Source organism: Arachis hypogaea, chromosome 3 (genome assembly GCF_003086295.3).
Source record: "Arachis hypogaea cultivar Tifrunner chromosome 3, arahy.Tifrunner.gnm2.J5K5, whole genome shotgun sequence".
Classification (NCBI taxonomy): Eukaryota; Viridiplantae; Streptophyta; class Magnoliopsida; order Fabales; family Fabaceae; genus Arachis; species Arachis hypogaea.
In genome coordinates this window covers 57,990,177-58,000,293 of record NC_092038.1, presented here as the reverse complement: position 1 = coordinate 58,000,293, position 10,117 = coordinate 57,990,177, and the positions used below count along the sequence as shown (strand labels likewise).

The window sequence follows — 10,117 nt, the reverse complement described above, 5'->3', positions numbered from 1 at the left end:
TATGTAGAGCTTCAGGATATTGACTCTGACAAAAAGTTCATTGTTAATGGACAGAGACTCAAGCATTATCTTGAAAGCAGTGTTGAGCAAGAATGCTCAAAATTGAGACTAGACTAAAGCTCAGTAAGGTCCAGCTAAAGACAATAAAGAAGCGCTTGCTAGGAGGCAACCCAGCCATTGCCATAGTTTATTTGTTATTTAAATAATAATTATAGGAGTTTGATATAAATTATCTTCAAGATTAATTCTGAATTACAAGAGTTCACAGAGTTACAGAAGGAATCAGAGCAAGAAGCAGAGAAAAGAAGCTTACTGGCACGAAAACGCCAGTAAGAGACATTTTTGGGCATTAAACGCCAGAATGGGCACCATTCTGGGCGTTTAACGCCATTAAAGATACTTATCTGGGCGTTAAACACTAGAAGGGTACCATTCTGGGCGTTTAACGCCAGAATTGCAGCATCCTGGGCATTTGGAAAAACGCCCAGTGACAAAGGCTTTCTGGCGTTTAACGCCAGCCAGGGTACGTGGCTGGGCATTAAACGCCCAAAACAAGCAACAATTGGGTGTTAAATGCCAGAATGGATGCCATTCTGGACGTTTAACGCCAGGAATGTGGAGGGGAGGAAGTTTTGTTTCCAACTCAATTTTTTTTTCAAATTTTCATGTTTTCTTGCATAATTTCTTACATGAACATGTTACAAATTCTCATTTTTCAATTTCAATTTCAAAAAAAAATCTTAATCCTAAAAATCTTTCTTCATTCTTCTTCAACTTCTTTTCAAATCTTTTTCAAAAGTCATATATCTTTTTAATTTCTTTTCAAATCTTTTCCAAAACTTATTTATCTTTTTAATATCTTTTCAAATCCTTTTCAACTCATCATACTATCTTTTCAAATTTAGATTTATCTTTTTTAAAATTCTCTCATATCTTTTCAATTTTAAAATTACATCTTTTGCATATCATACTTATCTTTTACAATCATATCTTCTATCATATCTTTTCTTCAAAATTTTCGCCCACCCCCTCCCTTTTTAATTCACATTCGGCCACCCCCTCTCCTCCATAACTCGAATTTGACTCTCCTTCTATTCCTCTCCTTTCCTTTCTTTTGCTTGAGGACAAGCAAACCTCTAAGTTTGGTGTGTTTTTAGTGATCACTGAGATAAGATTCACTAAGATCATGGCTCCTAAGGGAAAACAAACCACTTCAAGAGGCAAGAAAGAGAATACTCCAAAACCACTTTGGAATCAAGAGAGGTTCTTAACCAAAGAACATGCAGACCATTACCACAAAATAATGGGTCTAAGGTCAGTGATCCCGGAAGTTAAACTCGATCTAAAATAAGACGAATATCCGAAGATCCAAGAGCAGATTCGAAACAGGGGCTGGGAAATTCTAGCTAATCCTGAGACAAAGGTGGGTAAAAATATGGTTCAGGAATTCTACTCAAATCTGTGGTAAATAGATAAGCAGAGAATGACTGGAACCGCCTTCTATACCTTTCGAACTATGGTCAGAGGGAAGATTATCTACTTCCACCTGGACAAAATAAGAGAGGTCTTCAAGCTGCCACAACTACAAGATGATCCAGAATCCTTTAACAGGAGAATGGTGAGATTGGATAAGCACTTGGACCAGGTTTTAGAGGAGATATGCATCCCTGGAATAAGTGGATAACCAACACAAAGGGTGTCCCAAATCAACTCAAGAGAGAAGACCTCAAACCAGTCGCTAGAGGCTGGCTGGACTTCATTGGGTGCTCTATACTGCCCACCAGCAACCGTTCTAAAGTCACTATCAAAAGAGCAGTGATGTTCCATTGTATTATGCTGGGAAACAAAGTGGAGATTCATCATCTGATCTCTTGTGAGCTTTACACAATTGCAAATAAGAACTCCACTAACGCCAAATTGGCTTACCCAAGCTTAATCTCTCTGCTATGTAAAGATGCTGAGGTAAAGATGGGAGTGGATGAATATATCTCAGTCGAGCAACCAATCACCAAAAAGTCAATGGAAGGACAACAAGTGCAAGATAACTCCATCAAGAGGAGGGCGCAGAAGTTCCTCCCAGAAATCCCTCAGATTGACTACTTGACCCACCTAGAAGCATCTGTCACCAAGCTGCAAGAAGTTATGGATCAATTGAATGAAGAACAGCAAAATCAAAATAGCACACTTTGCAAACTGCTTAAGGAACAAGAGAAGCAAGGGCGTGAGCTACAGGAGCTAAAGCGCCAGAAGCTGTCTCTTGAAGGGTCAAACACCCCACAGATTGAAGGAGCATCCATCTCCCAAAATAAAGGTTGTTGAGTCCTAACTCTGTGATAACTTTTACTATTAGGAACCTATTTTAAGAATCACATGAGCATTAGTATTAGTAGCATTTATTTTTAATTTTCGAATTGCATGAGTAGTATTTTATTTTTTTCCAATATAGCTATAATTTACTCCTCTTATCATCATTAAACATGAATAAAATAGTAGATTTTGTTTAAAAGAGCAAGGGTGCAAATATCTCAAGTATAAAATAAGAAAAATTTAAATTACTTATATGTGGTGGCATTACTTTAGCTCTGAATGGATGCTTGAACAGTGCATATTTTTTATAGTGGAGTCTATGAATGTTAAAATTTGTTGGCTCTTGAAAGAATTATGGAAAAAGAGAAATGTTATTGATGATCTGATAAATCATAAAATTGATTCTTGAAGCAAGAAAAAGCAGTGAAAAATACAAAGATTGCAAAAAAAAGAAAAAAAGCAAGCAGAAAAAGCCAATATCCCTTTAAACCAAAAGGCAAGGGTAAAAAGGATCCAAGGCTTTGAGCATTAATGGATTGGAGGGCCCAAGGGAATGAAATCCTGGCCTAAGCGGTTAAATCAAGTTGTCCCTAACCATGTGCTTGTGGCATGAAGGTCCAAGTGAAAAGCTTGAGACTGAGTGGTTAAAGTCGTGATCCAAAATAAGAAGAGTGTGCTTAAGAACTCTGGACACCTCTAACTGGGGACTTTAGCAAAGCTGAGTCTCAATCTGAAAAGGTTCACCCAGTTATGTGTCTGTGGCATTTATGTATCCAGTGGTAATACTGGAAAACAAAGTGCTTAGGGCCACGGCCAAAACTCATAAAGTAACTGTGTCCAAGAATCAACATACTAAACTAGGAGAATCAATAACACTATCTGAATTCTAAATTCCTATAGATGCCAATCATTCTGGATTTCAAAGGATAAAGTGAGATGCCAAAACTATTCGGAGGCAAAAAGCTACAGGTCCCGCTCATCTAATTTGAAATTGAGCTTCATTAAAGACTCTGAGATTTTATTGTACCATAATCTTCTTTTCATCCTATTTTATTTGTCTAGTTACTTGGGGACAAGCAACAGTTTAAGTTTGGTGTTGTGATGAGCTGATATTTTATACGCTTTTTTGTGGTATTTTCATATAGTTTTTAGCATATTTTATTCACTTTTTATTATGTTTTTATTAGTTTTTATGCAAAAATCATATTTCTAGACTCTACTATGAGTTTGTGTGTTTCTTTGTGATTTTTAGGTATTTTCTGGCTAAAATTGAGGGACCTGAGCAAAAATCTAATTGAGAGGCTGAAAAAGGACTGTAGATGATGTTGGATTCTGACCTCCTTGCACTCGAAATGGATTTTCTAGAGCAACAAAAGTCCAATTAGCGCGCGCTCAATTAGGTTGGAAAGTAGACATCTAGGGCTTTCCAGCAATATATAATAGTCCATACTTTGCCCGAGTTTTGACGATGCAAACTGGCGTTTAAACGCCAACTTCCTGCCCTATTATGGCATTAAACGCCAGAATTGAGTTACAAGCTGGAGTCAAACGCCCAAACTGGCAACAAAGCTGGCGTTTAACTCCAAGAAATGTTTCTACACATGAAAGCTTCAATGCTCAGTCCAAACACACATGAAGCGGGCCCCGGAAGTGGATTTCTGCACTATCTATCTTAGATTACTCATTTTCTATAAACCTAGGTTACTAGTTTAGTATAAAAACTACTTTTAGAGATTCATTTTGTACCTCATGACATTTTACATCTGAATTTGTATCTTCTACGGCATGAGTCTCTAAACTCCATGGTTGGGGGTGAGGAGCTCTGCTGTGTCTCAATGGATTAATGCAATTATTTCTGTTTTCTAATCAATCACGCTTGTTTCTGTTCTAAAATATTCATTCGCACTTCAACATGATGAATGTGATGATCCGTGACACTCATCACCATTCTCAACTTATGAACGCGTGCCTGACAACCACTTCCGTTCTACCTTAGATTGAATGTGTATCTCTTGGATTCGTGGTTCACGAGTTTGATTCCCTCTCCTGACAACAGAGTGTTCAATTCCGTGAAACTAGAGTCTTCGTGGTATAAGCTAGAATCAGTTGGCAGCACTCTTGAGATCCAGAAAGTCTAAACCTTGTCTGTAGTATTCTGAGTAGGATCTAGGAAGGGGTTACTGTGACGAGCTTCAAACTAACAAGTGTTGGGTGCAGTGACAGTGTGCAAAAGGATCAATGGATCCTATTCCGGCACGAGTGAAGAATCGACAGATGATTAGCCATGGGGGAAAACGTAGAGGATCATTTTCACTGAGAGGATGGATGGTAGCCATTGACAACGGTGATCCACCAACATACAGCTTGCCATGGAAGGAGCCTTGTGTGCGTGAAGAAGACAACAGTAGGAAAGCAGAGATTCAGAAGACAGAGCATCTCCAAAACCTCAACCTGTTCTCCATTACTGCATAACAAGTATTATTCAGTTCATGTTCCTTTACTCTTTTTTTACAAACAAAACTCTTCTCATCATTAATCTCCTGACTAAGGTTTACAAGATATTGCTTCAAGCCGACAATCTTCGTGGGATCGACCTTTACTCACGTAAGGTATTACTTGGACGACCCAGTGCAGTTGCTGGTTAGTGGCACCGGAGTTATGAAAAGTGTGAATCATAATTCCGTGCACCAATGCCTTTGACACTTTAAAAACCAGACTCACCACTACACCAATCATTATACTCCCAGATTGGGGATTACCCTTTGAACTCATGTGTGATGCAAGTGACATTGCAATTGGTGCTGTGTTGGGACAAAGGAAGGGGAACTTGCATCATGTCATCTATTATGCAAGCAAAGTATTGAATGAAGCTCAAAAAAATTACTGATGAGCGGATAATTTGTACGCTTTTTGGCAATGTTTTTAGTATGTTTTTAGTGTGTTTTAGTTAGTTTTTAGTATATTTCTATTAGTTTTTAGTTAAAATTCACTTTTCTGGACTTTACTATGAGTTTGTGTGTTTTTCTGTGATTTCAGGTATTTTCTGGCTGAAATTGAGGGACTTGAGCAAAAATCCGATTCAGAGGCTGAAAGGACTGCAGATGCTGTTGGATTCTGACCTCCCTGCACTCGAAGTGGCTTTTTTGGAGCTATAGAAGCCCAATTGGCGCGCTCTTAACGGCGTTGGAAATTAGACATCCTGGGCTTTCCAGCAATATATAATAGTCCATACTTTGCCCGAGATTTGATGGCCCAAACTGGCGTTTCAAATCAGCTCAAAACTGCCCCGTGTTAAACGCCGGAACTGGCACAAGAATGGGAGTTAAACGCCCAAACTGGCACAAAAGCTGGCGTTTAACTCCAAGAAAAGTCTCTACACGAAAGTGCTTCAATGCTCAGCCCAAGCACACACCAAGTGGGCCCGGAAGTGGATTTTTATGTCATTTACTCATCCCTGTAAACCCTAGGCTACTAGTTCTCTACAAATAGGACCTTTTACTATTGTATTTTCATCTGGGTAGCTATCTTTAGTCTTATGCTATCTTAGATCATGGGGGCTGGCCTCACGGCCATGCCTAGACATTGTTCTTATGTATTTTCAACGGTGGAGTTTCTACACACCATAGATTAAGGTGTGGAGCTCTGCTGTACCTCGAGTATTAATGCAATTACTATTGTTCTTCTATTCAATTCAGCCTATTCTTGTTCTAAGATATTCATTCGCACCCAAGAACTTGATGAATGTGATGATTATGTGACGCTCATCATCATTCTCACTTATGAACGCGTGCCTGACAACCACTCCCGTTCTACAAGCAAACAAGGCTTGAATGTTTATCTCTTGGATCCCTTAATCGGAATCTTCGTGGTATAAGCTAGAATTGATGGCGGCATTCAAGAGAATCCGAAAGGTCTAAACCTTGTCTGTGGTATTCTGAGTAGGATTCAATGATTGAATGACTGTGACGAGCTTCAAACTCCTGAAGGCTGGGCGTTAGTGACAGACGCAAAAGAATCAATGGATTCTATTCCAACCTGATTGAGAACCGACAGATGATTAGCCGTGCTGTGACAGGGTGCGTAGAATATTTTCACTGAGAGGATGGGAGGTAGCCACTGACAACGGTGAAACCCTACATACAGCTTGCCATGGAAAGGAGTAAGAAGGATTGGATGAAGACAGTAGGAAAGCAGAGAGACGGAAGGGACAAAGCATCTCCATACGCTTGTCTGAAATTCTTACCAATGAATTACATAAGTATCTCTATCTTTATCTTTATGCTTTATTCATAAATCATCCATAACCATTTGATTCTGCCTGACTGAGATTTACAAGATGACCATAGCTTGCTTCATACCAACAATCTCCGTGGGATCGACCCTTACTCGCGTAAGGTTTATTACTTGGACGACCCAGTGCACTTGCTGGTTAGTTGTGCGGAGTTGTGATAAAGAGTTGAGATTACAATTGAGCGTACCATGTTGATGGCGCCATTGATGATCACAATTTCGTGCACTAAGTTTTTGGCGCCGTTGCCGGGGATTGTTGAGTTTGGACAACTGACGGTTCATCTTGTTGCTTAGATTGGGTATTTTTTTCAGAGTTCTTAAGAATGAATTCTAGTGTTTCAAGGTGATGTTCTTATCATCACCAAAGCTGATTGATCTTCATTAATTTAGCTCTTGAATGCAATGTCCTGCTGAAGCTTGGCTAGCCATGTCTAATTCCTTTAGACTGAAGCTTTAGACTAACATTGCATGATTCCTGGAATTCTCATTAAGAATTTTGATACCTTTATTTTCTTTTCCACTTAATTTTCAAAAAAACCAAAAAAAATTACAAAATCATAAAAACCAAAAATATTGTATATTTCTTGTTGAGTCTAGAGTCTCATTTTAAGTTTGGTGTCAATTGCATATTTCTGTTCGTCTTGCATTTTTCATGTGTCTTCAGTGATCTTCAAGTTGTTCTTGATGATTTACTTGCTCTGATCTTTAAATTCTCCTATCTTGAGTGTTTTGTTGTTTATCATATGCACTCTCAACTTGTTAGTGTCAGTAGTATACAAACTGCTAAGATTGGTGTCTTGCATGCATTGTTATTTGATTTTAGTTGCATCTTGATTATTCCTCATCATTAAAAATCCAAAAATATTTTTTATTTGTGTCTTTTCAAGTCAATAATACAGAGAATTGAAGATTCAGAACATACAGCAGAGGAATTACACAGAAAAAGCTGGGCGTTCAAAACGCCCAGTGAGGAAGACAAACTGGCGTTTAAACGCCAGCCAGCGTGCCTGGCTGGGCGTTTAACACCCAAAAGGGTAGTGCTTTGGGCGTTAAATGCCAGAATGTGCACCATTCTGGGTGTTTAACGCCAGGATGGCACAAGAGGGAAGATTCTGTTTTTAATTCAAACTTTTTCAGGTTTTCAAAATTTTTCAAAATCAAATCTTTTTCAAATCATATCTTTTCAATCATATGTTTTCAAAATCAATTTCTTCCCATTTTCAAAAATACTTGCTATCAATCAATGATTTGATTCAACATTTCAAGTATGTTGCCTTTTCTGTTGAGAAAGGTTTAATGTTTGAATCATATCTTTTCTTGTTAGCCAAGTTATTGATTTTTAAAATCAAATCTTTTTTAAATTGTTTTTCAAATCATATTTTCTCAATCACATCTTTTCAAAATAATTTTCAATCATATCTTTTTTATTTCTAATTTCAAAATCTTTTTCAAAAATCACTTGATTTCTTTTCCACCCTTGGTTTTCGAAAATCAATTAGTGTTTTTCAAAATGTTTTTTTTAAATCTCTTACCTAATTTTCGAAAATTTCTTCCCCTCTTCTCACATCCTTCTATTTATGGACTAACACTACTCCTCAATGCACAATTCGAACTCCATCTTTCCTTGATAAGTTCGAATTTTCTACCTCTTCCTTCTATTTTTCGTTTCCTCTGACACATCAAGGAATCTCTATACTGTGACATAGAGGATTCTATATTTTCTTGTTCTCTTCTCTTTCATATGAGCAGGAGCAAAGACAAAAGCATTCTTGTTGAGGCTAATCCTGAACCTGAAAGGACCTTGAAGCGAAAGCTAAGAGAAGCTAAAGCACAATTCTTTGTAGAGGACCTAACAGAAATCTTCAAAGAAGAAGACATGGCAGCCGAAAACAACAACAATGCCAACAATGCAAGGAAGGTGCTGGGTGACTTTACTGCACCTACTCCCGACTTCTATGGGAGAAGCATCTCTATCCTTGCCATTGGAGCAAACAACTTTGAGCTTAAGCCTCAATTAGTTTCTCTAATGCAATAGAATTGCAAGTTCCATAGACTTCCATTGGAAGATCCTCATCAGTTTTTAGCTAAATTCTTGCAAATCTGTGACACTGTCAAGACTAATGGGGTTGACCCTGAGGTCTACAGACTTATGCTATTCCCTTTTGCTGTAAGAGACAGAGCTAGGATATGGTTGGACTCACAACCTAAAGAAAGCCTGAGCTCTTGGGAAAAGCTAATCAATGCCTTCTTGGCAAAGTTCTTTCCACCTCAAAAATTGAGTAAGCTTAGAGTGGAAGTCCAAACCTTCAGACAGAAGGAAGGTGAATCCCTCTATGAAGCTTGGGAAAGATACAAACAATTGATCAGAAAATGTCCTTCTGACATGCTTTCTGAATGGAGCATCATAGGTATTTTCTATGATGGTCTGTCTGAACTGTCCAAGATGTCTTTGGATAGCTCTGCTGGAGGATCTCTTCATCTGAAGAAGACACCTACAGAAGCTCAAGAGCTCATTGAAATGGTTGCAAATAACCAATTCATGTACACTTCTGAAAGGAATCCTGTGAATAATGGGACAAATCAGAAGAAAGGAGTTCTTGAGATTGATACTCTGAATGCCATATTGGCTCAGAACAAGATATTGACTCAACAAGTCAATTTGATTTCTCAAAGTCTGTCTGGAATGCAAGCTGCACCAGACAGTGCTAAGGATGCTTCATCTGAAGAAGAAGCTTATGATCCTGAGAACCCTTCAATGGAAGAGGTGAATTACATGGGAGAACCCTATGGAAACACCTATAATCCTTCATGGAGAAATCATCCAAATCTCTCATGGAAGGATCAACAGAGACCTCAACAAGGTTTCAACAATAATAATGGTGGAAGAAACAGGTTTAGTAATGGCAAGCCTTTTCCATCATCTTCTCAGCAACAGACAGAGAATTCTAAGCAGAGCCACTCTGACTTAGCAACCATGGTCTCTGATCTAATCAAAACCACTCAAAGTTTCATGACTGAAACAAGGTCCTCCATTAGGAATTTGGAGGCACAAGTGGGTCAGCTGAGCAAGAAAATTACTGAACTTCCTCCTAGTACTCTTCCAAGCAATACAGAAGAGAATCTCAAAGGAGAATGCAAGGCCATTAACATGATCAACATGGCCGAACTAGGAGAGGAGGAAGAGGCAGTGAACGCCACTGAGGAAGACCTCAATGGACGTCCACTGGCCTCCAATGAGTTCCCCAATGAGGAACCATGGGAATCTGAGGCTCACACAGAGACCATAGAGATTCCATTGGATTTATTTCTGCCATTCATGAGCTCTGATGAGTATTCTTCCTCTGAAGAGGAAGAGTATGTCACTGAAGAGCAAGTTGCTAAATACCTTGGAGCAATCATGAAGCTAAATAACAAGTTATTTGGTAATGAGACTTGGGAGGATGAACCCCCTTTGCTCACCAAAGAACTGGATGACTTGTCTAGGCAGAGATTACCTCAAAAGAGACAGGATCCTGGGAAG

At 38.7% G+C, this 10,117-nt stretch overlaps 1 non-coding gene across 1 annotated transcript; it reads right to left on the bottom strand.

Annotated features, from left to right (window-relative positions):
- Nucleotides 1–8,878: 8,878 nt before the first annotated feature.
- LOC112793785 (small nucleolar RNA R71) lies at nucleotides 8,879–8,986 on the bottom strand. Its single transcript, XR_003198480.1, has one exon. It is a non-coding gene; the product is annotated as a small nucleolar RNA R71 (small nucleolar RNA).
- Nucleotides 8,987–10,117: the final 1,131 nt, after the last annotated feature.